The sequence below is a fragment of the Glandiceps talaboti genome, chromosome 11 (assembly GCF_964340395.1).
Source record: "Glandiceps talaboti chromosome 11, keGlaTala1.1, whole genome shotgun sequence".
In the NCBI taxonomy this organism is placed as follows: domain Eukaryota; kingdom Metazoa; phylum Hemichordata; class Enteropneusta; family Spengelidae; genus Glandiceps; species Glandiceps talaboti.
In genome coordinates, this window is record NC_135559.1 from 4843333 (window position 1) to 4868479 (window position 25147).

A 25147-nucleotide genomic window follows, 5' to 3' on the forward strand; every position below is an offset into this window, starting at 1 on the left:
GTTTTTCTGTTGCTGCAACAAAAAAGGATTTTGATGGCGCACCTTTTTGTGACTGGACATCATAACAAAACAGCAATGTTGACAAGTAAACACCAATGTACAACTTCAACAACTGACATGCATTGCATTGTTACAAACATTCATCACATATTTAACATTAAATCTGACTCCAAAATTACCAACTAAAGGTCTTGTAAGGTGGACATGACTTTACACTTCAAATCTCCCCCTGAGGCACACAGTCATGCAACAGACACAGGATACATAACTGATGGACAGACTACTGTTCTATGTATCTGATTACACATCTCAACTTACATTAGGTTTTCTGCTACAGTAAACACTTGATTAACCCCTAAGACTGAGTTGTCTGTGTTATTTGGTTAGATAAACTGAAAGTATCTCCCTGGTGTTCTGTGTAAACTTACAAGTATACTGGGAGTTATCCTTAAAAATATTCCTCAGGTGCGTCTTAGTGTCTAGAAACACTGATTGTAGGTGTACTGCAGACTGAGTTATCCGAGTTTAATACTTGGTTATATAAACTGAATTAGTATGTACCTAGTGTACTGTGTAAACCTAATGGGTGTTATCCTTGGAAATATTCCTCAGGTCAGTCTTAGTGTCTAGAAACACTGATTGTAGGTGTACTGTAGACTGAGTTATCCGAGTGTAATACTTGGTTATATAAACTGAAAGTACAATGTATGTCCCTTGTGTATTGTGTACACCTACTGGGTGTTATCCTTGGAAATATTCCTCAGGTCATCGTCAGTCTGACATGTGACTATAGTTGTCTGTGTTATTTGGTTACGTAAACTGAATTAGTATGTCCCTTGTGTACTGTGTAAACATACTGGGTGTTATCGTTGGAAATATTCTTCAGGTGAGTCTTAGTCTCAGACATCTTGCACGCACGCACACATCCACACACACACACACACACACACACACACACACACACACACACACACACACACACACACACACAATAGATGAGATTTATATATTTATAGTCTGAAGCTGGCCTATGAGAGGAAGTTTGTGCATGTTCTAGTCATAGTGTTAACAAGAATGGACTGATTTTACTGAGATTGGCTACCCTAGCTATCAATGGCTGTGACTCCACTACACTCATTCAATATGGAAAGTGGAATCCCAGATTTAGTGAGGAGACAGGCTAGAGACTGGCAGACTGAGTCAGTACTAATACATCATTCTGATTGTATCTGATCATGTACTGGCCATGTCTGACAACATTTATACATAAGGCTATCAACATGACAATATACATGTCAAGTGTACATTTAACATTCTGGAAACTGTTCATTTTAAACAAGGTCAGCACTAGGTGGGGTAAGGCAAGCTTCTCTAGTACTTTAGACTTGTTACAAGGTATGTAACAGTTATAGCCCCAAAACAGATGGTGATGTAGTCTTCATGTTTCAAGGCACCCTCACACATCAGCCAACCCCATCTTCAGAAAGAGAAGACTGGTGAAGGCAGAATGACACAATATACTGTAGTCTAGTAGTAATAGTAAGGTCAATGAAACTATATCACTTGATTGGGAAGCCTGTAAGATACGTTTTGTGATGCCATATCAGGCTCTATGTGAAGAGATGGCCAATACAGGCAGAATGACACAACTTATTCTACAGTCTACAGATTTGGTTTTAAGATAGAGCAAATACATGTACCTTGTAATATGATATTTGCACTATGTATGTATGTATGTATGTATGTATGTATGTATGTATGTATGTATGTATGTATGTATGTATGTATGTATGTATGTATGTATGTATGTACTAGTGTGTATGTATGTATGTATGTATGTATGTATGTATGTATGTATGGATGGATGGATGGATGGATGGATGGATGGATGGATGGATGGATGTATGTATGTATGTATGTATGTATGTATGTATGTATGTATGTATGTATGTATGTATGTATGTATGTATGTATGCAATAGACAATACATATAACTTCAAGAAATGTTCTAGTATAGTATGAACAGACCTTTCAGGTAAACAGTGCCCTCTTGCAATGTAGTATAGTATCAACAGACCTTTCAGGTAAACCATGCCCTCTAATAATGTAGTAGTATAGTATCAATAGACCTTACACATAAATAGTGCCCTCTATCAATGTAGTTGTTTAATATGAACAGCCCTTTCAGGTAAAGTGTACCTAAAAATGCAGAGCATATAAATCCCTGAAAAATCCCACTATAATATGAAATTCATTGGAAATTCAAGACATTTTTGTACTCATTTACAAGAGATACTGTAATACCTTTCTAGTAAACAGCGCCCTCTAACAATGCAGCACATATAAATCCTGTGCTATGGTGTGAAAGTCATTTACAACAAGTATAGTAGCCAACAGACATTTCAGATAAAGAGAGCCCTCTCACAATGACGCTGGTATATAACAGAACATTTTAGCAATACAACAAAGTATACAACAGACAATTTATGAATAGTGCACTCTGGTAATATAGCAGTATATGTTATATAGGCGTTTCAGGTACACAAAGCACTTAACTCTAACAATGCAGCATCTAACACTGCACCAAACACAGCAGTATGTGTAACAGACCATTCAGCTACACAACATTCTGTAACAATGCAGTGTCAAACACAGCATCAACCATGGTTGGGATTACAATGAAACTAATGCAGGCTACAGACAATATGAGCTACGACACAGACATAATCCACAGCTGGAAGCTATCTTTCCGCACTACAAATAGTACAATCCAGGCTTTTTGCAAAAGTAATTTACAGTAATAGATATGGTAAAGGAGTCAATGTTAAAAAATACTCACAAAGCAGTGAGATATTTACCATTATAACTACTTCACTCCTAGGATTATGACAGTGCTGTATCTATACAATCTGTCAATGACGGAGTCTTCAATACTGTGCTTTTTGACCACATGGTGTGATTAATATAAGATGACTTGCTATCCAACTCATATATACCACAGAGTGCAGTGTGACCTCTCACATCACTTCTATATCAACTTTCAGATACACACACATTAATTGACATAGCTTCTGGATGTTTTCATCATACTGCTATCTGTATGCCAAGAGTACTAGAACTTTCCACTAAAGGTTTCCAGGATGCCCTCAACTATATTTAGCAATGCTGTTTCAGTATATAGACATCGATGTTTATCATGTCTAGTGTGAGAAGTAGAGACAATTTACTTTGAAATACTAAATTTTTTGTGAGGCAATTATTTTCACTTGGTGTGGTTTTCCACTATAAAATCCCTTGAAAATACTTCTTATTCATAGATACCATAAATACTATCCTAAATCTGTGAAAATAACGTCCAGGAAAAATGGTCAATTTCTCTTTTCAGTGAAAATTAAATGCCTTGAAAAAGTAGTATTTAAGTTATTTCATGGCAATAGGTTATTCCCTTCTTCAACTTCAATGATTTAATATCACATGAACTTTGAATTTTATAGGTTTTCCCCTTTCCATCACTTAAGTTTTAAAAGCTTGGAAAAACTATAAAATACCTGTTCCTGTGTTACCATGGTTGTAAAAGATTGGCAAATTTACATGACATTCAGACTCTCAAGTCTATATAGTACCACTATGTTTTCAGTGCAATTTGAGTTACCTTAGTGTTTTGTTCATATATAGGGCCAAGATGTTTTTTTTTTATAAAAGGTGGACACATTTGAACTCTAGACTAGCAATAACAGAGATACCATAAACACAGCAGGATCCTTTGTATAATCACATTGAAGAGTGACAAGTACTGCTATGTTATTAATGAAATCATTACACATGGAGTTGATGGTTGTAATGGTTTCAACTAGTTACTTTCTCTACTGATAAACAACATGGTGACGAATCTGCTTATGCATCCCAACTGCTGTGTGGCAAAAAGTACTGTGTGAATGCATTAGAACGGTCTAAGTCCGACTTTTAATAGTCCGGACCAAAAAGGCTTACTAACAATTGTTTATTTTGAAGTTGATGTTATCTAATTATGTGGACAAAATGTCATGTCCTATAAGTGAAATGCTAAGCTGACTTCGATTTCCCTGTAAAGATTAGTAAATTTTCTGAGATCTCCTTCTCTCTGTTACAAGGGTTTAAAAGCTTGTCAATTCTTTAAGAAATCCACTACTCTGTTACTAGCCAATATAGGTTGGCAATATAAGATGCTTTTCTGTCACCGTGGTACTAAACCTGTTACCATGGTACTAAAACCACATCAATATTTCAAACAACAACCCTTTCTCTGTTACCCAGGTTTTAAAATACTTGGTAAAATGATTTCATTTTGCTGTATACTTGTACAGCAAAACATATACACATTTCTCCATGCCTAAGGTACTCCTGAACCTCAGGTCAGTTGCGCTAAAAATACAGAAACATTGAAAATATAGCATTATGAGTTTATAGTAAAAGTCATAAATCTAAAATGCAATCTATTGAAGACAAGTAAACGCCATCGGCACTATTACTTAGACCAATACTCCTCTGACTTTACAATTTATTCACATCAAATTATCAAAACTTTGCTTCTGGGCAGGTCAAACTGGGAAATGAAAAATGAAAATATTGGATACACATTTAGAAATGGGTACAGTGAGAAACGTCTATATATTCTGATAGTAAGACTGGCTCAAATTATGATAGATTGTTTTGATAAGCAGCTGCACACAGTCTTTTAAAAGCATATCATAGTCAAGTCATATTTGAACTTTAAAATGCAAGAATAATACTTTTCAGGCTCATGAGTAAAAAGGTTACTTCACATAATAAGCATTTCTGCTTTGTGAAGTCAAAATTAATAATGTTAAATATGGTACTCAAATTTCTAAGAGTTTCATATTTTGAGCCAATTTTCAAGAGCTTTTTAGTTGAATAATTCTCAGTACCTGCAGTAACTTTTTACTTCACGTAGAGGGTTGACTTATTTTCATGTGTGCCTATAGTAATGCATGTGAAGCACATGGAGTGGAAGTTATGGTGTTGACCAAGAAATCAAATGTTTGTTATTTATATGATGTGCCTAGGCAGTCATATTTTATATCAGGTACCAAGAATTGCAATTTAGCTGTGTAGTAACTTTGATCAAAACTGCCATGTAACTTGTGAAAGAAATTGTACATACAATTAGAATTCTCAACATCTTTTTGATAAAACATCCCAATTACTAGTCCTTTTGTATTTGTTCTAGATAGCAATTATCTTCTGAGTACATAACTAATGAGAATCTCATAGCTCCTAAAAGATTGCAATATAAGCAAATATTACTATGTTCTGACTACAAATTGGAGTTTCAATCTGAGGCGACATAACATAGTAAAACTAATAACCTGGATTTGGGACTCCATTCACACTGAAATTTTGTACCTGACACAGATCACATACCAAAGTCATCCAATATTAGCATAGTCTTCATTTGTTCCAATCATTTCGTAGCAACCCTGAACTTTAACCCTGGAACCCTCTTTATCTAGGAAACTAAATACACTTACATAATCAAATGGAATTTTGCGTCAGACAATAAAGATAAGTTGAGTCTAAACCCCCCATTTCACCTGACCTAAATTTAACCCCACTAACATTAACTATTCATATTTGTTTTGGGTAAGACTAGAGTCAATTCAACTGGCTAAGTGAGAACCAAATATATGTCTATTTCATCAGTTTTGTTGTATTAAATCTTACATATATATGAACACACTTAAATATTTTCATGTACAATCAGTCAGATGTTAACTGCGTCATTCCCTCATACTGTTTTTTATTCAGCAAGGTGTCACTTATTTCATAGGGTACAGTCACGGCTCATTGCTTCACTTGACAGCACTTATATGCGAGTCCTATTTCAGTAATTTGAATACTATAATGTATTTCCTGTACTCCTAGAATTGGTCACTGAGCTACCATCATCATGCATGAGATACCTTCACAATAAGCAGCGCCCTCTAGTGTCAGTGCAGTCATGATAAACAATGTGAGCAGGTGAATCGTTGGGAGGGGGGTATTTGTTTCACAAAAAAGTACAAATTGGGAAAAACAGGATTAATTCAACAGCGTTATCACAATGAGTATAAAATCCATTACACCATGCACGAGCAAGATTCAACAAAAAATACAGAATTTATATCCTGGTTGTTCAATGTCACGACAACGTGCGGCTATGTCACGACAATGTTTGTTTACATGATTGGCTCTGCTATGATTGAAATATGAGTCAAAAATGCTCAAAACTTTATACTTTCTCAGATTTTTTTCTATATTACTGCTGATGGTAAAATTATTCTATTCCCCAATATTTTGCTTCAATCAGCCAGAAAATACTCATGACCTAAAGGTCTAGCGACTCGTGGTGACAAGGACCCCGAGGTCGCTCATATTTTTCTTGGTTGAATGAAGAAAAATATTGGGGAATAATCTCGAATTGCATATACTGATCAAATAAACTATGCAAGACAGAAAGATTATGAAGTACCATATGTGGTTAGACAGCAATTAAATATCTCTTTACATCCTGTATGTAAGGCATGTCATGGTTAAGAAGTACAATTATACATTTTTATTTTTCTTGGCCAGTCCTAGTAAATACATTTTTTGAAGTCCTTTATAGCTACAACAGCTGTCTTGTGAAAAGATTTATTGCAGAAAATGTACTGACAAATTTTTAGACTGAGCGATCACATAAAAGTAGTACTGCCTGTGTGTATTAACATAGGCATTTTTTTGAAGACAACACAATATTTTATCTGCCAATGTTACCATTTCACTGTTTTTATATAGTTCACCTCTGAACTGACTATCTGTTATACAGATTGATATCACAGGCACACACATTTCACTGACATATGTTGTGAATAATAAATTATAGCCCAGAGACTTGGCTATCTGGCTTGAAAATATTGTTCACTAGAATACCAGTATGTTGAATCAGATAGCCAAGTCTCTGGGCTAAAACTATTTTGATGTAGGGCCTTAAGGGTATAATTTTTCACAGTTTATAATGTTCAGTTTTAAAATTAGAATTTTGGTGATGACATACCAATTTGCTTCTGTGTACAAATAGAGTGTGTGTGTGTGTGTGTGTGTGTGTGTGTGTGTGTGTGTGTGTGTGTGTGTGTGTGTGTGTATGTATGTGTGTATGTACTTGTGTATATGTGTGTGTATGTATGTGTGTATGTATGTATGTATGTATGTATGTATGTATGTATGTATGTAAGTATGTATGTATGTATGTATGTATGTATGTATGTATGTATGTATGTATGTATGTATGTATGTATGTATGTATGTATGTATGTATGTATGTATGTATGTATGTACATACGTACGTACGTAATTACATACAAATGTATGTACCTACGTATGTATGCATGCACACATGTACATACATAAATATGTACACACGCACGCACACATTCATGTATGTGCATACTTATGTATGTAGGCATGTGTGTATGTATGTATGTATGTGTGTGGGTGGGTGGGTGTGTGTGTGTGTGCGTGCATTGCGTCAGTCCGTATGTCTGTTTGTCCATACGTACATACGTACGTACGTACATACGTACCTACGTACCTACGTACGTACGTACATACATGCTAGCATAGAAGGGATGGTGCATTAGATACATAGGAATATGCATTTCTATGCTAATGACGAGGTATATACTAACTTACATGAAGGTTTGTTCTAGATATCACCTTATTAAATATCACAACATCTTGTAAGAAATGAAGTACAGTCTAAAATAAAATATTCAGAGTTGAATGTCAAAACAGTGTACACACAGAGACAAGAATCCATGAATACCCCCATCCAAGTCAGAGATGTTTCCTGAGCAGCTGTGTCATCTGATGACAGTGTTTACAAGAAGACAAGATAGATGATCTTGAGGGAGTTATATCACATACTAAATCCTTAGCATTCCATCAACTGATCACTTCATTTCCTGTATGAAATACTACCATACCATGGCCAGCATGAAGTGACTGACTATCTAGCCATCAAATTCAAACTTGTACCATCAGTGTCAAGTGATTCACACATACCACCACCAGCATCAAGCCTCTTGCTACCTCACACATATCACCACCAGCATCAAGCATCTAACTGCCTCACACATATCACCACCAGCATCAAGCATCTAACTGCCTCACACATATCACCACCAGCATCAAGCATCTAACTGCCTCACACATATCACCACCAGCATCAAGCATCTAACTGCCTCACACATATCACAACCAGCATCAAGCATCTAACTGCCTCACACATACCACTATCAGCATCAAGCATCTAGCTACCTCACACATACCACCAGCAGCACCAAGCCTCTAGCTACCTCACACAAGCATCAAGCATCTAACTGCCTCACACATACCACCACCATCATCAAGCATCTAACTACCTCACACATACCACCACCAGCATCAAGCCTCTTGCTACCTCACACATCACCACCAGCATCAAGCCTCTAGCTACCTCACATATACCACCATCAGCATCAAGCATCTAACTCAAACTGCCTCAAATGTACCAACACCAGCATCAAGTCTCTACCTCACACGTTCCATCACTGGCATGAAGTCTCTAGATGCCTCACACATTTTGTCATTGGCATCAAGCTTCTGGCTGTCTAACATGTATATGCACCACCACCACCATCAACATCAAGCACGTGTCAGCCATGAATTTTATATACCTTGATCAGCAGGAAGCTTTTTGTCATGTATCAAAATGATATGACCACACTGACAGTTAAGCTATGTATTCTGGCTGAGGTTTTAGATCCGTCTATGTTACACCCTGTTTTTACTTTGACAAATTACCATTCTAAGCCATACAGTAATTCCTATTGACTTTCAAATCTTAATATGCAAATTTATCTGCCTATATAGCAGTGGCCTTGTTTTCACCAATCACATAACAATACTTTGACATGTTGAAGTTACACACAAAACTGAGTACTACTCAAGCTGCTTTATGTTATTGTTTCAATAATACCCAATGGTGTCCAAATCTTAATATGCAAATTACTGTCTATTTAGCATAACAAAACATTTTCAACCAATCAAATCCATTGGAATATTATATTATCTTTCTTGGGTTTTTAAACATAATGTAACCACTGGCCTTCGATCCCAGTATGCAAATTAGGTTGCATATTTAGCATACTGTGTTCTATTTTCACCAATCTAATAATATATAACTCCACTGGTGTCCGTATCACAGCAAATTAACCCTGGCATTCTTAGCCTTCTACATCCAAAGCTCTCTAAATATACACAGTCAAATATCATGTACAAAAAGAGTTCACGATTTCACTGATATCCAATGTGACAGAGTCAAAATGAATGAAATCCCTATGTATCATATCTCCTAAGTTTAAATTGTATGATAGACTCCATCTGGTGAGATAACACCATCTCTGACCTAATCTATAAACACTGGCTGCTAATATTCTAGTATTACAAGGTAATAGCTGTTCTGTGAAATTTAACATGGTGTCTCGCACATTGTCAAGAATTCAAACTAATGATTAAACACATTAGTCGGTACATTTTCTGCATTTAAAATGCCATGGATAATTGCAAGCCACCTACTATGAAACCAGACATATGGAATGCTGTGAGAAAACAAGTCTATACAAATGAATACTATTAATAGAACGCTTATGAAGATAACGAATATTACATTTTCTACTTTATCTTCTTTTTTTATGACTTTATCTTTATTTTTTATTCTCTTTACAAACTGAGTTGTAATCTTTGCACTTTGAATCAAAGATGTCGCTATGAATTCTAACAGTAATATGCCCTCAAGTCAAGATTATAGCTATCGCAGCACTCTCTTGTCGTTTTCACCACCTACTTCTCAATACTCTGGGAACACATAAAGCAGTGCTCAGCAAGCACCAATTATTTCCACTAAATCATTTCACCAATCAGTTCACAACACTGTAAAACACACATCTCACAGCAGCTGTTTTACAACAAATAGACTGCCATAACTAGTTCAATATTACACTTCATCATTCAATGCGTAAGCCTGAGTTTCAAATTTGAGTTGGAAATATAATACAGAATTTCATAATGAGTCTTATTTTCAGATACTATCTGTGTTATCACAAGCTGTCTATTTAATCCCATACCATGGGACAGATAGGAAAGGAAATCTCAGATTAGATGTCTCCACTTTATAGCTGTTACTCTGGATTAAAACTGGAACAACTAGTCCTTTTCAACATTCTCATCTGAGCAGTCTTTTAAAGTAGTTTTGATTCAATTCAGTAATGGACCACAGGTGTATATGTTGATTATATTGTAGACAAACACAGTATGTGGATTTTAATTCACTGCTATACTAATTGTTGGAGGAGTCAAGCTTAGAGTAGGTGTCAACACTTTGATACTTGAAGACTTGGTTGAGTATTACAAACCTCGACTGGAGAGTAGATTTGATGTTATCTACATGGCATTTTGGTGGAATGGAAAATCCTGACTAACTTCCAGGCATTTCATCTCCTAGTGTATACATACCCTGGAATCCCGGCATAGAGTAGAATGCATTAAAAGTAAAAGAGTGCATTAAACTGTAATGGCTGATTTGTACATCCAAGCCTAGCCTAGCCTAGAATCCAGTCATACAAGGATTTTGTTCTCACTTTTTTCTTACAACGCCTGGCATTTTGCTATAATGATCATATACATGTACTCAAAACTCAATTCAGATTCAAGTTGGTTCTGATCATACAGTGATGCTAATGGAATCCAGGCACAGTATATGGGTGCATTGAAATACTATAGAACTACTGATCCAGTTGTACACTCAAGCTGAATACAAATGAAATACAGGACAGGAGACCATGACATTAGGGTTTGCAATGTTAGTGATAGTCATGATAATGATTAGCCTAGTTCCTATACACTATATCGTTACCTCCACTCACATAGTCTAGTTCCTATACAGAATCGTTACCTCCACTCACAACGTGCTTTAGTTAGAAACCATGTTGGCATCCACACTAGATAATGATATAATCTCTCAAAGTAACTCTCTTGTGACTTTGTATTATTTTCATAGTTTACTTTATTGTATAGGCCAGACACCAAAGTACTAAATAAATCATACCATATATCATAGTTATGTCAATGAAACTGTTTGTACAGGCTCTATCCACTATACATGGATAGCTAGACCTAGTATTCTATGTATGTCTGGGCATTTCATTTCCACACATAGACTGGCAGTAGTAGAGTGGTATAGTATGTGCTTTAGGCTAGAGGTATACATATTGACAGAAGTGTCAACTATAGCTCAGAGGCTTGGCTATTTAGCCTGATGATGTTGTTCACCAAATAAGCCAATATGTCAAGTCAGATGGCCAAGTCTCTAGGATATGTCAAGTCAGATGGCCAAGTCTCGAGGCTATGTCAATTAAACTCAACCAGTTGACTCAATATTACAAATTCATGTAGGGTATTCTATGAATAATGATTTGAAAGTCTATAATTGTAGCATTTACCCAATACTTTCTACAATACAACCCTAACATAGTCTAGTGCTATCCGTGGCATCAAATCTCAAAATCTCTCTTTAGTCTAGTGCTATCCATGGCATCAAATCTCAAGATCTCTCTTTAGTCTAGTGCTATCTGTGGTATCAAATCTCAAGAACAAGGCTGTTATTAATCAGCAAATATATATCCATTCTTACATTCAGTACAAAAAAATTATGTTGGTAAACTAGTTCGGAGTCAAAGGGCACTAAGTTTAATATATAGGAGACACACTTTTAATGAGATAATAAAAACCTAGCTAGATGTGTGTGTATGTATTTTATCTTTCCATTTATTTCCATTATGGTAGGAATGTCTTACTGCAGACACCCAGTCCAAATAAATACAGCTTAGATTCAACACAGTAAATCATTATTACTCATCTGTTAATCCATGCAATACACTACCTTGACATATAGCAGTACTTCACAGTTTATATTAGTATTGTCAGTATCTAGCAGTGTCTTTGCTAACATTCAATTTCTTGGTCGACACCATAACTTCCGCTCCACGTGTTTCACATGCATTACTATAGGCGCATGTAAGAATAAGTGGACTGTCGTGTTCTATTTTGACCCCCTAGCATGAGGTAAAATGTTATTGCAGATACCTGAGAATTCCAATCTCAAATTGAAAAGACATCAATAAAGTTTAGTTTCATTAATGTTGAGATTAGATAAATAGAAGTAAAAAGTATTAGCGCCCTCTAGAGTTGTTTGCTTATATAAATATATAAATAGAGAATTTGAATAATCTAAACAGAATTTAAATGGCATGTAAATTATCTTATGCTCATATCACACCTCATTCTATTTGACTGATTAGTTTTAAGTATTCTCCATGGTGCCCTAAAGATAAGTACAATGTTTAGAACTTTTTGTTATCAACATCTGTACACCATATTTACTATATTTAATATTGCAAATTTATCATCAAAACAAAAGTCCAAAGGAAACAACGTCAGTTTGATTTTATCTTCTCTGTGTTTTTAATCCTTTGGGCCCCATTAAGTCAGTTTTATCAACATGTAATCTCTTTAAAATAGAAATTATGGAAAACTGGCAAGTCTGGCATAGAAGATGTTTGCTATACACTAGGGTGAGGCATTATGGGTAATATACAAAGTCAGTTTGTAATTGCGAGTTGTAATGTCAAATTATGCTAAAATGAGACTATTAATTTTAAAATTAATTCAAAATTGCAAAAGACTTATTTCCGTATAGAAGATAATTAATAAAATTTGAAATTATTTGCTCTTTTAAAGTGTCTCTTTACCTGGGAATAAAAATGAAGTATAAACATAAACTACTTACATTAGATAAAAAGTTGCTAATAATTCACTATGATAGTATCAGTAACAGCTCAATGCTGTTATATCGTTACTTAGGAGGAAATGAACATCAATTTCCAAACCTAATTACAGAAGGAAATGTACATCAATTTGTAACGTAAGTATACAAGTGTTGATTTCACCCCTTTCGGTGTAATTTGGCAAATTAAGATATTGCCTTTGTGGGAATTTGAATCAGGATAAGGACATCATTAGATCGTAGTGTGAAGGATTTCGTACCTAAGTAATCAGAAACTGAGACACTTGAGAGAACTACTGTAGTAGCATAAAATCAATATTTCACCACTAGATACACACATATCCTGTCAAATGAACTAATTTTAACGACGCAGGAAATGAGTTGAGAGGTATTTTTACCTTGGTAACCGTAACTGTACAGCCTAAAGGTACTACACCGAGAATGAACAATAACGTAATATGTTGCGGCCGGAGGAAATATGGTCTGTGTTTCTTATGCGTAGTTTCACTCCAATTATAATCCGAATCAATCACATATCCTCCAGGCCCACGGCATACAAATTCTTTGAAATGTGATGGGTTTGGAGTTGCCGTTGCCTTGGATACTCTTATTGCGAACACACAAACAGTTTCCAAATTGTCAAAACCAATTTCTAGGTTAACAAAGTAGGAGTATAATTCTGAAAGCATATTGCATTCCATTTATTATACCCTATGCATCATTTCAGTTCTACTTTTTCACCTGGAATACACAGTGAAATATTCGCGATAACAAATTCATTCTGTTACCATGGGAATTAGACTCTCATGTAAAACTATTACAGTAGTGTTAAATTGAATGAATGATCTCAAATTTTGGACTTGATTCATTCTGGTTTTCAATTCACTGTCATTCTGCCTTGATTTGAGATGTTGCTAATCACTGGATTATCTATTTACTTCTCCTCATCTGGTTTTACAATGGTTTCACCACTTCTACTAGCACTGAAGTCAACTTATATTAAATCTATTAATATTCCAAAATTATGAGTACTTTTATTTCTGTGGGTTTTTTTCTGTCTCCCTCTAGCATATCTATACATTCTGCCTAAAAATAGGAGTCAAAAGCCTCTGAAACATTTGAAATCAGCAACCTGGAAAGTTCATTTCAAAATTTTTTTAGAGACATTTGAAAATCGGCAACTCAGCAATTGGGGTCAAAAGTTGTATATGCATTCAAAGAGGGGTTTTCAAAGCTCTACATAATACTTAAAAAATCAAAAGTTTACACGAGTTCAAAAAGGGGCTCAAAATCATGTACATATGTATATAACCTTACTACTATGTGCCCCCCCCCACCATATACATTTGTCCACAAAGAGAAATGATTTGACCTACATCTGACCCTATAAAACCATAACACGTGTACTTGAACTATCACCTGTATACCCTCATCATAAGTAATTCTACCTGTCAACACTCACATTGTTCACGATGTATTCTTGTCTTCTCATATTTCAATTCAAGACCAAAGAATTTTTATTATACACAAAAATATGTCATGGCATAGTTGTGGGCTTCATGGTTCAGTTGTGAAGTGTGTGGACACACTTACGTGGACAGTAGCTTTATACTGTCAGTACATGGTTTGTATCATCTTTAGTATGGTAACTTATTTTTGTTATTTTGTTTGATATTACAGTATGTAATTATGTATTTATCTAGTATCCAAGCCTAGAAATCTTGTTTTGTCACTCTTTTCTTTTCTATTTTTTTTTTGGTTTCACCAAAAATGACCACATTTGATAAACATCAAGAGCCTACGATACCTAGTCTGGATGTCAACATGGTATAAAATCATCTCTGACCAGATCTTAAGATTCATACCCTATAGATACCTTCTGGACTAATGGTACACCCCCCCCCCCCCCTCCAGTTCCAGGCACATGCACTGTGACAATCATTTTCATAAAAAGCTGAGACTGAACCACTTTGTACAGGTAAGTAATATACTACAAAGTTGGGTGACAAGTAATCAACTAACACAGAATTTGAAGGGCCTACAAGAATGAAAACAGTCAAGTTTTATATTTCATTTTGTACTAGCACTTACATATAACATTTCAAACATGTCATTTCTATGTTAAATAGTGTATTCTTTGTCCAAAACAAAGGGACTATACAATTAAAGTAGGGGGGTCAAAAGCAAAGGGCCTGTACCATTTAAGTAGGGTGGTCAAAAGCAAAGGGACTGTACCATTAAAGTAGGGTGGTCAAAAACAAAGGGACTATACAATTAAAGTAGGGGGGTCAAAAACAAAGGGACTATACCATTTAAGTAGGGTGGTCAAAAGCAAAGGGACTGTACCATTAAAGTAGGGTGGTCAAAAACAAAGGGACTATACCATTAAAGTAGGGTGGTCAAGTGGGATAACTGGTACACTCTCACTTAGCTCTATCATATCAAGGACACAAGGAAACTTAATAGCTCTGTGTATATACTTTTAATTTTATCTTCTAACTACAAAGTGACAGCCATTCATTTTTACGATTGTGTACATTTTTCCAAGGGAAAGGCTAGGACTGAACTAAAAACTTTGAAATGAGAATAATACAGATGTTACAAATTTTAAATATCCTAGTGGCATCAGAGATAGTCTAGTCCCTATTCAGTATCGTTATGATTTTAGAGACCATGTTGGCATCCATACTTCATCAGAGATATTGTCCATCATATATAGTTATGGGTTAATATTTTTTCAATCTTTCAATGAGGAGGTCATTCTTGCAAACCAGAGTTATTATTTCTACCACTACATTTCGAAATAAAATATAGTGGTAAAATCCTATGGGAGGCTCGTTCAGAACGTTGCCGTAAAACAGGCCGTGGTTTGCGATGATGGAGGGGTAGCCTGGAATCCATGTGGATTGGATTTTTTATATTCATCTTTCCAATCAGTGGGGGAAGGGGGGGTGGGGGGGGGGGGATAAACTTTGCTTTGTACTCATCATCAGGTAGTCAGAACAAAACTAATATTTGATTACTGGGAGTGCCAATGTGTCCAGTTTTTACCTATGCCTACAGTCACAATCAACTTTTAAAGACTTGTGTGTCTACATGGCTGTGGAAAGACAAGAATCAAAATCAAACCATGTTAAACACAATCTGTGTACATGTATTAAATGACCACACACTCAACTCCAGTACTATCACAATATTGATAAGAGACTATAAGAGCCAATAAAACCGAAGTGACATTGTGTTTGATTTTTCTAGATTCCAAACTTTGACACAGTGACCCTTATAGTATTTACAATTAAACTGAAGACCAATTATTTGAATTACTACTATGCAATCAATCAAACATAAAAGAAGCTACACAGTCGTGAGATGTCATGCAAAAAAAAAAAAAAAAATTCTTTACCTATGACCCACTTGTCATAAATACCATCTGATACTGGTATCTTTTTATATGTAGTATTTAAATGAGGCCTAAAAAAATAAAAAAATGCTGTACTTCCAATTACGATCAATTTTAGAATAGGTGGGATAGGTAGATTTTTACTTTATTTTTTTACATATATATTTTTTTCATATGTGACTGTCTAGTTCAGGTAGTTATGTTTTCTGTTGTTTTCCATTTGGTCTCTGTGTTATTGGTTTCTTCTCATTAGATGTACAGCCATTACAGATTGGAAGAAGAGTTTTATATTGTCTTTTTAAGTTGATGTCAGTTTCCGTATCCACTATTTCTTGAGAGACTTCACAATTTTCATGATTTTAAATTTTTTTCTTGAATGCGTAAAAAAAAAGTTTTGGGTCGGCGTGAAAAACTAGGTGGGGTCGGGTAACCGGAACCAAACAATTTTTATTATGGAACCTGAATATATAATAATTATGACTAATGCAATTATACTAGACTAAACTACTACATTTGTATATAGGTGGTTATCCTTACATGTAAAACTAGTGTACAGTACAGAATAGCATAGAATCCATGCAGATTTTGCTTCTTTCTAATCACGTAAAATTTATAATCCTAATCCACATGGATTCCAGGCTAAGTACAGAATATTAAGCTCATGTATGGATATACAGAGAAAAAAAAAGTGTAGCACTCCGTTATTACTATGAAATAAAATGTAACACTTTGCAAATTTTATCAGATGCACTCATTTTTTACAAAGAAATAAAAAGACCCCCCCCCCCCAAAAAAAAAAAAAAAAAAAAAAAAATTATCACAATAAACACAGTTTTTTACAAAGAGAAGGGGGAGGGGGAAGAAAGCAGGGCAGTGACAATTCTCTTGAAGAGCTAATAACAAATTTTTACAAATTGATAGATATTTGTATAAATCTTTAAAGTGTAACTTTCTTCCATTGACTACAATTCTGTCTGTCTGTCTGTCTGTCTGTCTGTCTGTCTGTCTGTCTGTCTGTCTGTCTGTCTATCTATCTGTCTGTCTGTCTATCTATACATACATACTGGTTTGGTATTCTGGTGTATGACGCTCTCAGGCCAGATAGCCAAGTCTCTGGGACATACTGGCTTGGTATTCTGGCAATTGCAACTGCCAAGTCAGACAGTCAAGTATCTGGCCTACTGCAATTTAGGCCTGAATTCATTTTAACAAAGGACTTGAATGAGGACATATTAGATTATTAAACCACATAGTGTCATGGTTAGTAATATTATTACTATACTTCAGATTTGTGTCAACTTTTATTACAAATATAATGAAAACAGAACTCATATTGACAACAACTAGTAAATTGTCCTCAATCACGATGTAATATACATGACCATTTCAAATGAAATTTACACTTCAGTGGTGTGCTCCTAGTGATAATGGATGTCATCATCATAACAGAAACTAGACCGTTATGTGGGATCAAATAACAATATAAGAATCCCAAGAGATTCTATAGTCATCTATAAAAACACAAACCATATTACTTCTTAGTAATTACTATTATTAAAGTCAAATAACAATTTTGTAGTAAGGTGTGGATGAATAAGAACAGCCCAGAGACTTGCTTATCTGACTAAACATACTGGCTTGATAGAATGTTGCAGTGAACGACAGATAGCCAAGTCTCTGGGCTAGGATTAGACTGACTCAGCTAAGCTATAGTTTAGACAGGGATTCTTACGGTTTTGTTCTCCTGCATAATTTAGAATAAATGTCTGAGAACAGTTTCAAGGTTATGGAAACATAGTTATGTCTTCATACTTGATATTTTAAAGAGGAAAATAATCTATTACCCTAAATTTACAACAACTGGGGTTTTTTTTTTTGCCAAGACGTTAACCCCACCTCCATTCCCCATCCAAATTGAGGGGAGGGTAATTGATCACCTTTATATCAACCCCCATCTGTTCCTGATAAATTTAGAAGGGAATCTAATTCATACATATAACTTACTTGGTATAGCTATTTAATACTAAAGTACCAGCATTCTATTTCACTAGTATATAACTATAGAGATACTCACATTCCATAAATTTTTCTCAAAATCTAATTGTTTTAAATAATTAATAGCTTCATATCAGTAAAGACAAAACGACACATCTAGGAATCACTTTGTCTCCTGTCTTTTTTGGTTCAGCCATACATAGAGTACACAGCATGGACTATTTTATATACACATCCTAGCTTACAAAGACCTCCTGTGTATTTTAACTCATACATATGTACTCCCATACTCTCCAGTCTATCAACAGGTGTAATATTGGTAGTGTGCCAAGCATAGACACTGCCAAATTCCTGTGAGCCAAACTGTCTGTTTTACTTACTCGTACAAGAAAAATATTTATGGTAGAGAAACCATTGTCATGAAAATACATAGTACATTAGGGTTGGGTTGGGAGGGGGGGGGGGGGGAAACGGTAGGTTTATCTAGTGAAATTACTTGTGTTTTTAACAACTTTACTCAAAGTAGAAGAAAGCTGTATGTTTGCATTGGCATATCTGAAATCTTTTGGTGTTTACACTCCATTCCCTAAGGCCAGATACATACTATGCGCTTGCTTTACGAACATACAGATATGTGTATGTACACCCAATGCAGTTGCTTTTCTTAATGAATCACATATTTCTAAATCAGGTTTTTTTTTTTTACAAAAAAAAAAGTTTGTTCTGTCTTACCCACTGAGCAAAGGCAGTTTCCAGCCCGTCGTTGTTATTCTCATAAACTGGGAATCCGTTCATGATGGTAATTCTGTGTTAAGGGATGATTCCAGACAAGACCATTTTGGAATGTGACATCTGAACTTGTATCAGCTATAGTCACATTACTTGGTATAATATGGTCCAGTATTGACAGCAACAGAGCTCACAGTCACACAGTACATACACACAGCACAGTGTGTATATACTATATGTATGTGTGATTTGTAGTGTAAGGGTCTACACACATTACGCCTCCAATCAGCACATCATTAATTCCCTAGCATACCATTAAAAGACCCCTTAGCTTTGCCCTTATTTATCACCCAGCATTTAAACCTATCATCAAACAGCTGTGGTGTCAATTTGACTGTAAAGTTCATGTAAGGTCACAATTCACAATGGTTTATCCTCGCCACTTACAATGAGAATCTCTTTTCTTCCTCATCTATTTTACTGTAGAGATACTTCTCAGTTTACAAGTACAAATTAAGTACACAAAAGACAAGACCTCATGTTCCTTGTCGAAGTTACATGTAACACAGACATGAGAGACTGCTAGGCCAAAACTTAGGACAATGTACTCTTGAAAGAACATCTGCACAAAGGAAATTAGATATCTTTAACTTATAAGACTCAACAAAAGAAGGAAAATTTGTGATTTGAGAACAGGAACACGTTAGGTAGACAGAGAGGAGGACAAGCATACAGCTTAAAACATTCCCTTTGACTACCATTTCCACAGAGGAAATTAGAATGTTGTGATGCAGAAAGAAAATATGGATATTATAGAATTACCATAGTAAAACTACCGGTAGTCAAATATTGGACCACAGTCAGAAATTAATCAACCACTTAGTGACTTGGTGTTTTGGATACAGAAGGATTACATATCAAATTACAATTATCAAATAAAAGTAGTATTTTCAACACAACAGAAAAACTTGTGTAATTGTACACAGGTTTGGTTTGTGGTAATATATTTGACTGACCTGGTGATGCTCGGTTACATGTAACAGGGCAAATGTTATTCAGAATATTATTTGCAAACCGTTTAAGTTGAGTTTTGTTCAGATGATCCAGTTTTCATATGTTTTTTTTTCAGGTAATAGGTATATACTATTATTATATTTATTCATCTCTTTCTTTATCTATTTATTTTTGAATATTGAAACTTACACTACATAGATATAAAAAGATTACATTTTGTATTAACCAACTACAAGTCATATTATCACTTTTAATTACTGTCTGTCTGTCTGTCTGTCTGTCTGTCTCCCTCTTTATCTCCCTCCCTCCCTCCCCCCCCCCTCTCTCTCTCTCTCTCTCTCTCTCTCTCTCTCTCTCTCTCTCTCTCTCTCTCTCTCTCTCTCTCTCTCTCTCTCTCTCTCTCTCTCTCTCTCTCTCTCTCTCTCTCTCTCTCTCTCTCTCTCTCTCTATTATACAGTAATAAGTATAACAGTGAAATTCAGGGAGGTATGTCATCTTTATTTATGTAGCATATCTGGTAAATCTGTACAGTTGTATTGGTATGGTTCTTCCAATCACAATAGATACAGGAATAGTGGTTGAGTGAACAAACTCAAACTGAGAATTAACGTATTAGGTCATCCCTATCTCCAGTGAATACTAGTAGTTTGTACAACCTAAGATCACCACCCTACTGTTTTGTACTGTGGGTGATTCCAACTGTCACAGCAGACAGGGGGGTATAGTATTGTCTTTAAACTTTCAAAGTAATCGTTGGCAGCAGAGCTCATCAGAATGCCCTATTTGTGATATTTAGTACAGTCCTGTCTTGTATTGTATTGTGGGTGATTCCAAATGTCACAACATACAGGGGAGTATGGCTTGATATTAAAACGTTAGAAACATCACATACCACACTACCCTACTCTTTAACTAAATATTTAGTATGACCCTCCTGTTTTGTATTGTGGGTGATTCCAACAGTCACCGTAGACAGGGGGGTTCAGTAGAAAGAGGCTCACAAAAATGGATAATCAGCATATAAACAGAAAACAAATATCTTGATGGTCCAATATAACTTATAAGACCTTGTCACTTCTCTGGAAAAAAAGGCCAAAAGGAAACAAATGAACAGACATCCCCTGGGATAATAATGTCTGAAGTTTGTTCTTGTTGCTAGGCAACAATTGTTAGTGTCTTAGACATACAAGTGTTTTGATATAGCTACCATCATTGTGGCTGACTTCAACTCTACAAGACATACCATTGTTAACTACTGTTTACAATTCATTGACCAGTTCTTTAACTAAAATAGACTTAAATACTTTGATTTTACATTTTCACATCCGTATAAACCATGACAATGACACTGCTATCATATTTCTCGGACAGATTAGAAAAATTGACCTCTTATCAACGCTTTACACATGTAAGTGTTCAGTTAATTCATTGCCTTGACTATAGTAGTCATCAAATTGATGTACAACAAGGTAGCCAATTTCACAAGCACTTGTGATCACTACATTTGTCCAGGTTTGCCACCTATAATTCCGACCCTTCTAATCAACACTTCTATAATGAGAACATGCTGTACACTTGAAAGGTCTACCAAAATTATCATCCACAAATTGTCTTTACATGCTTGTTTACCTAATTCCCTCTCTGTTACCAGGGTTCCAAAACATCCACAAATATGCTCTTTGATGACAAAGAACCATAAATTCTTAGGGGTGAGATCAATAGTTCAATGTAGGATAAAAAACTAAATTCTTTTACTTTGGGGGTGGGTTTTGTGTGGTTTTTTTTTAGCCATTTTAGTTTTCATCCTACATCATCAATTTTACTTTTAATGGGTCTGTTTGTACACCTAAATGCAAAAATTTCAACAAAATGTCTTCAAATTGAGAAATAGATGAATTTTCTTTATATAAACGCATTGCACTAAAATAAAGTCAAGTGTCAGCAAAACAACGATTCTTTCTTAACTACTTACCGGCTTTGTATTCATAGTGCTACTGCTACATACTACTACATACTGATTTGAAATTGATTGTGCTGTCCGAAATGTTTTCAATTTTGGCCAATTTAATTAGAAGGAGGTGGGGGGTGTCTTGAGAACAAACTAAAAGAATTTAGTTTTTTTTAATCCTATATTGAACTATAGATATCACCCACTATATCACACCCATATTATATTACATTGTACTATGGTTGAATTTATCTATAGTACATGAACTAACATACTAGCAAGGTACCTGTATTTATCAAAGTCTTACCACAATGTACATAAACAGGAAGAGATCAGTAATAGTAATGACAATTTCCGGATGTTAGAATTCACGGTAACTGTGTATTAATAGGTACCATTTATTCTAATTCAATACAAGTATATAACTAATGACCTAAATTGTAAATAATTTTTAATATCCTGTATTTAACTTCATTATTTTGTCATAGTCCACCAAATTGTAGTAAGATTAAGTGTGTGGTGTATTCCTGTCTGTGAATAATGTTTTGTTTAAGGCCAAAGCTGGCTAACAGTTAAAACTAATGTGTGACAATCAGTTGTCTGACAGAGCCAGTACAGGGGGCAACACACTACAGAATCTCTAACATCAGCTGTCTGTTAGAACCAGTACAGGGGGCTACACACTACAGAATCTCTAACATCAGTTGTCTGTTAGAGCCAGTACAGGGGGATACACACTACAGAATCTCTAACATCAGTTGTCTGTTAGAGCCAGTACAGGGGGATACACACTACAGAATCTCTAACATCAGCTGTCTGTTAGAACCAGTACAGGGGGCTACACACTACAGAATCTCTAACATCAGCTGTCTGTTAGAGCCAGTACAGGGGGATACACACTACAGAATCTCTAACATCAGTTGTCTGTTAGAACCAGTACAGGGGGCTATACACTACAGAATCTCTAACATCAGTTGTCTGTTAGCGCTATAGAAGGGTTGAATCAGAACAAAAGAATGCTTCTATGTAATCCTTAAGGCTTCACTGATAAGATTACTTACACTGATGTGAAAACTTGAGATTGAAACCCTGGCTTGGATTACTCAGTAGAATCTAACCAAATTCCCTGGCTATTTAACTTGTATTCCCTATCAACTATATACAGTACAAGTATGGAATTAGTGTTACTGTATTGAGTTACTAGATTCCCGTTCTCTTACCTCTCCCCCTCTCCCTCCATTACTATGGATTACAAACCTTAGCTAAAACATCATCTAAAATGTATGACATGGCTTTGTTTCCTAAAGGCTATGTTTCAATGACAGGAAGTGAAACAAAACTTTCATGAATTGAAACTTTCACTTGTGATGCAACGAACAACATGTTTTCAATTTCGTGTAAAACTGTATCAGCTATATGGCATGCAATAAATGATGTTTTAATTTCATATTTATATAAACTATTTAGTATGTAATGAACAAAGCAGTTTCAATATCATAACTGTGTATGCAATTTATGTTTCAATTTCAAATGTTCAAAAACTCGTTGACATGTAATAAATGTTTTAATTTCATGTTTCATTTCATAATTTCATATGTTTATAAATTATTTGACATGCAATGAACAAAGAGGTTTCAATTTCATACCTGTACATGTGATATTTTTGTAATTATTCACGTCTAAAAATAACTCATCACGATAACAGCTGACAAGTCAAGGTAGGCCAGGTCAAAGGTCAGATCCAACCAGCCTTGTACTCCATACCATAAACACCAGCAAAATTTACATGGAAATGTTTGGCTTCAATAAAGACTGTACTGAACTTTACACACAACATCAACTTTACATAAAATTCAAATAAAGCCATGAGCAACCATCATCCAACAGACAATGATGCTATAGCCCTATCCTGACATTTTAGCGGGTATAATTTATGTAAATCTGAAGTCCTAGCATCATTGTCTGTTGGATAGTACATTCTGTACTTAGTCCAAAATGTACAACACATAAATGTATACCATTCTTCCATCTTGCCTATAAATATTATCAAGGTATCATTCATACAGCTTAGCAGTATTTTCACTAATTTGGAAAAATGTGGAAAGCAAAGTTGCCACTCAATGTATTTTTTTTAACATTTCTACAGAACATCTCAGTTTCTGGACTGCAAATTCCTCATCTTTAAGGTTTACAAAAAACACATCCACTCAAAAATATCCTAACACATGTGAGAATCTGACTTCACCATCCAAAACTGTAGCATTACATCAGATATATAGAAGTGAACTGACACAGTACAAAGTAAAACAATAAACGCTTCATTCTATTACAACAAAAGTGATGATATATTGCCCATTTTATATGCATATGTACGTCACTGGTGTCTGATTGGCTTATCAATTCATACAATGTATATTTCTCTCATCCATCAGTGCCAACAGACAAGATTTCTACTGTCAACTTTGATTTACTTTATAGCCATAACTTCCTGTACCATCTGTTCTACTTTACTTAGTACCATAGTGGATTTGATCCTCATCTCCACTTTGAATTTCTGTTCACATTTTTTTTCCCAACTCTTGTGTTTTTGTTCACATTCATGAGTGTGACTCTACTTGAAATGGACTAGAAGTAGATAATCCACTGAAAGTAATTTCAACATTGACTTTCTGAAGAACATTCAAGTGTGCCCTAAGTAAACTTGACATTTACTACCATCAATACTTAAAGGCAAACTTTGAAAATGGGATTAGACATTAGGTGTGAAAACGGTTGTCTGACAAAGCTATAGAAAAAAGATGGCCCAGAACAAAAGAATAACCCTATGTAATCCTCATGGCTCTACTGATAAGATAACACTAATGGAAGATGCTGGGATTGAAACCGTGGCCTTTTAATAAATTTTGCACTTTACATTCGATATAAATCTCACTGATATCCCATCTTATCCCAACTTTACATAAACAACACTGCTAGAATTAATGAGGAACTGACTAATTTACCAACAACATCTTGTATTTCAACACACCACAATTTGTATTGATTCAAATGACACATCTTTAAAAAATTTATTCTCTCTTGAAAAAGATGCAGCCCACCTAACCTGCACTGAAAAGAAATGTTCTCCTGTCTTTTGTTTCTTTATCTTGCAAATAATACACAC

General features: G+C 35.2%; 1 protein-coding gene across 2 annotated transcripts in view; it reads right to left on the reverse strand.

Annotated features, from left to right (window-relative positions):
* The window catches only part of LOC144442558 (peripheral plasma membrane protein CASK-like), a 146948-nt gene that overhangs the window by 32422 nt on the left and 89379 nt on the right, over positions 1-25147 (reverse strand). The window lies entirely within an intron of this gene.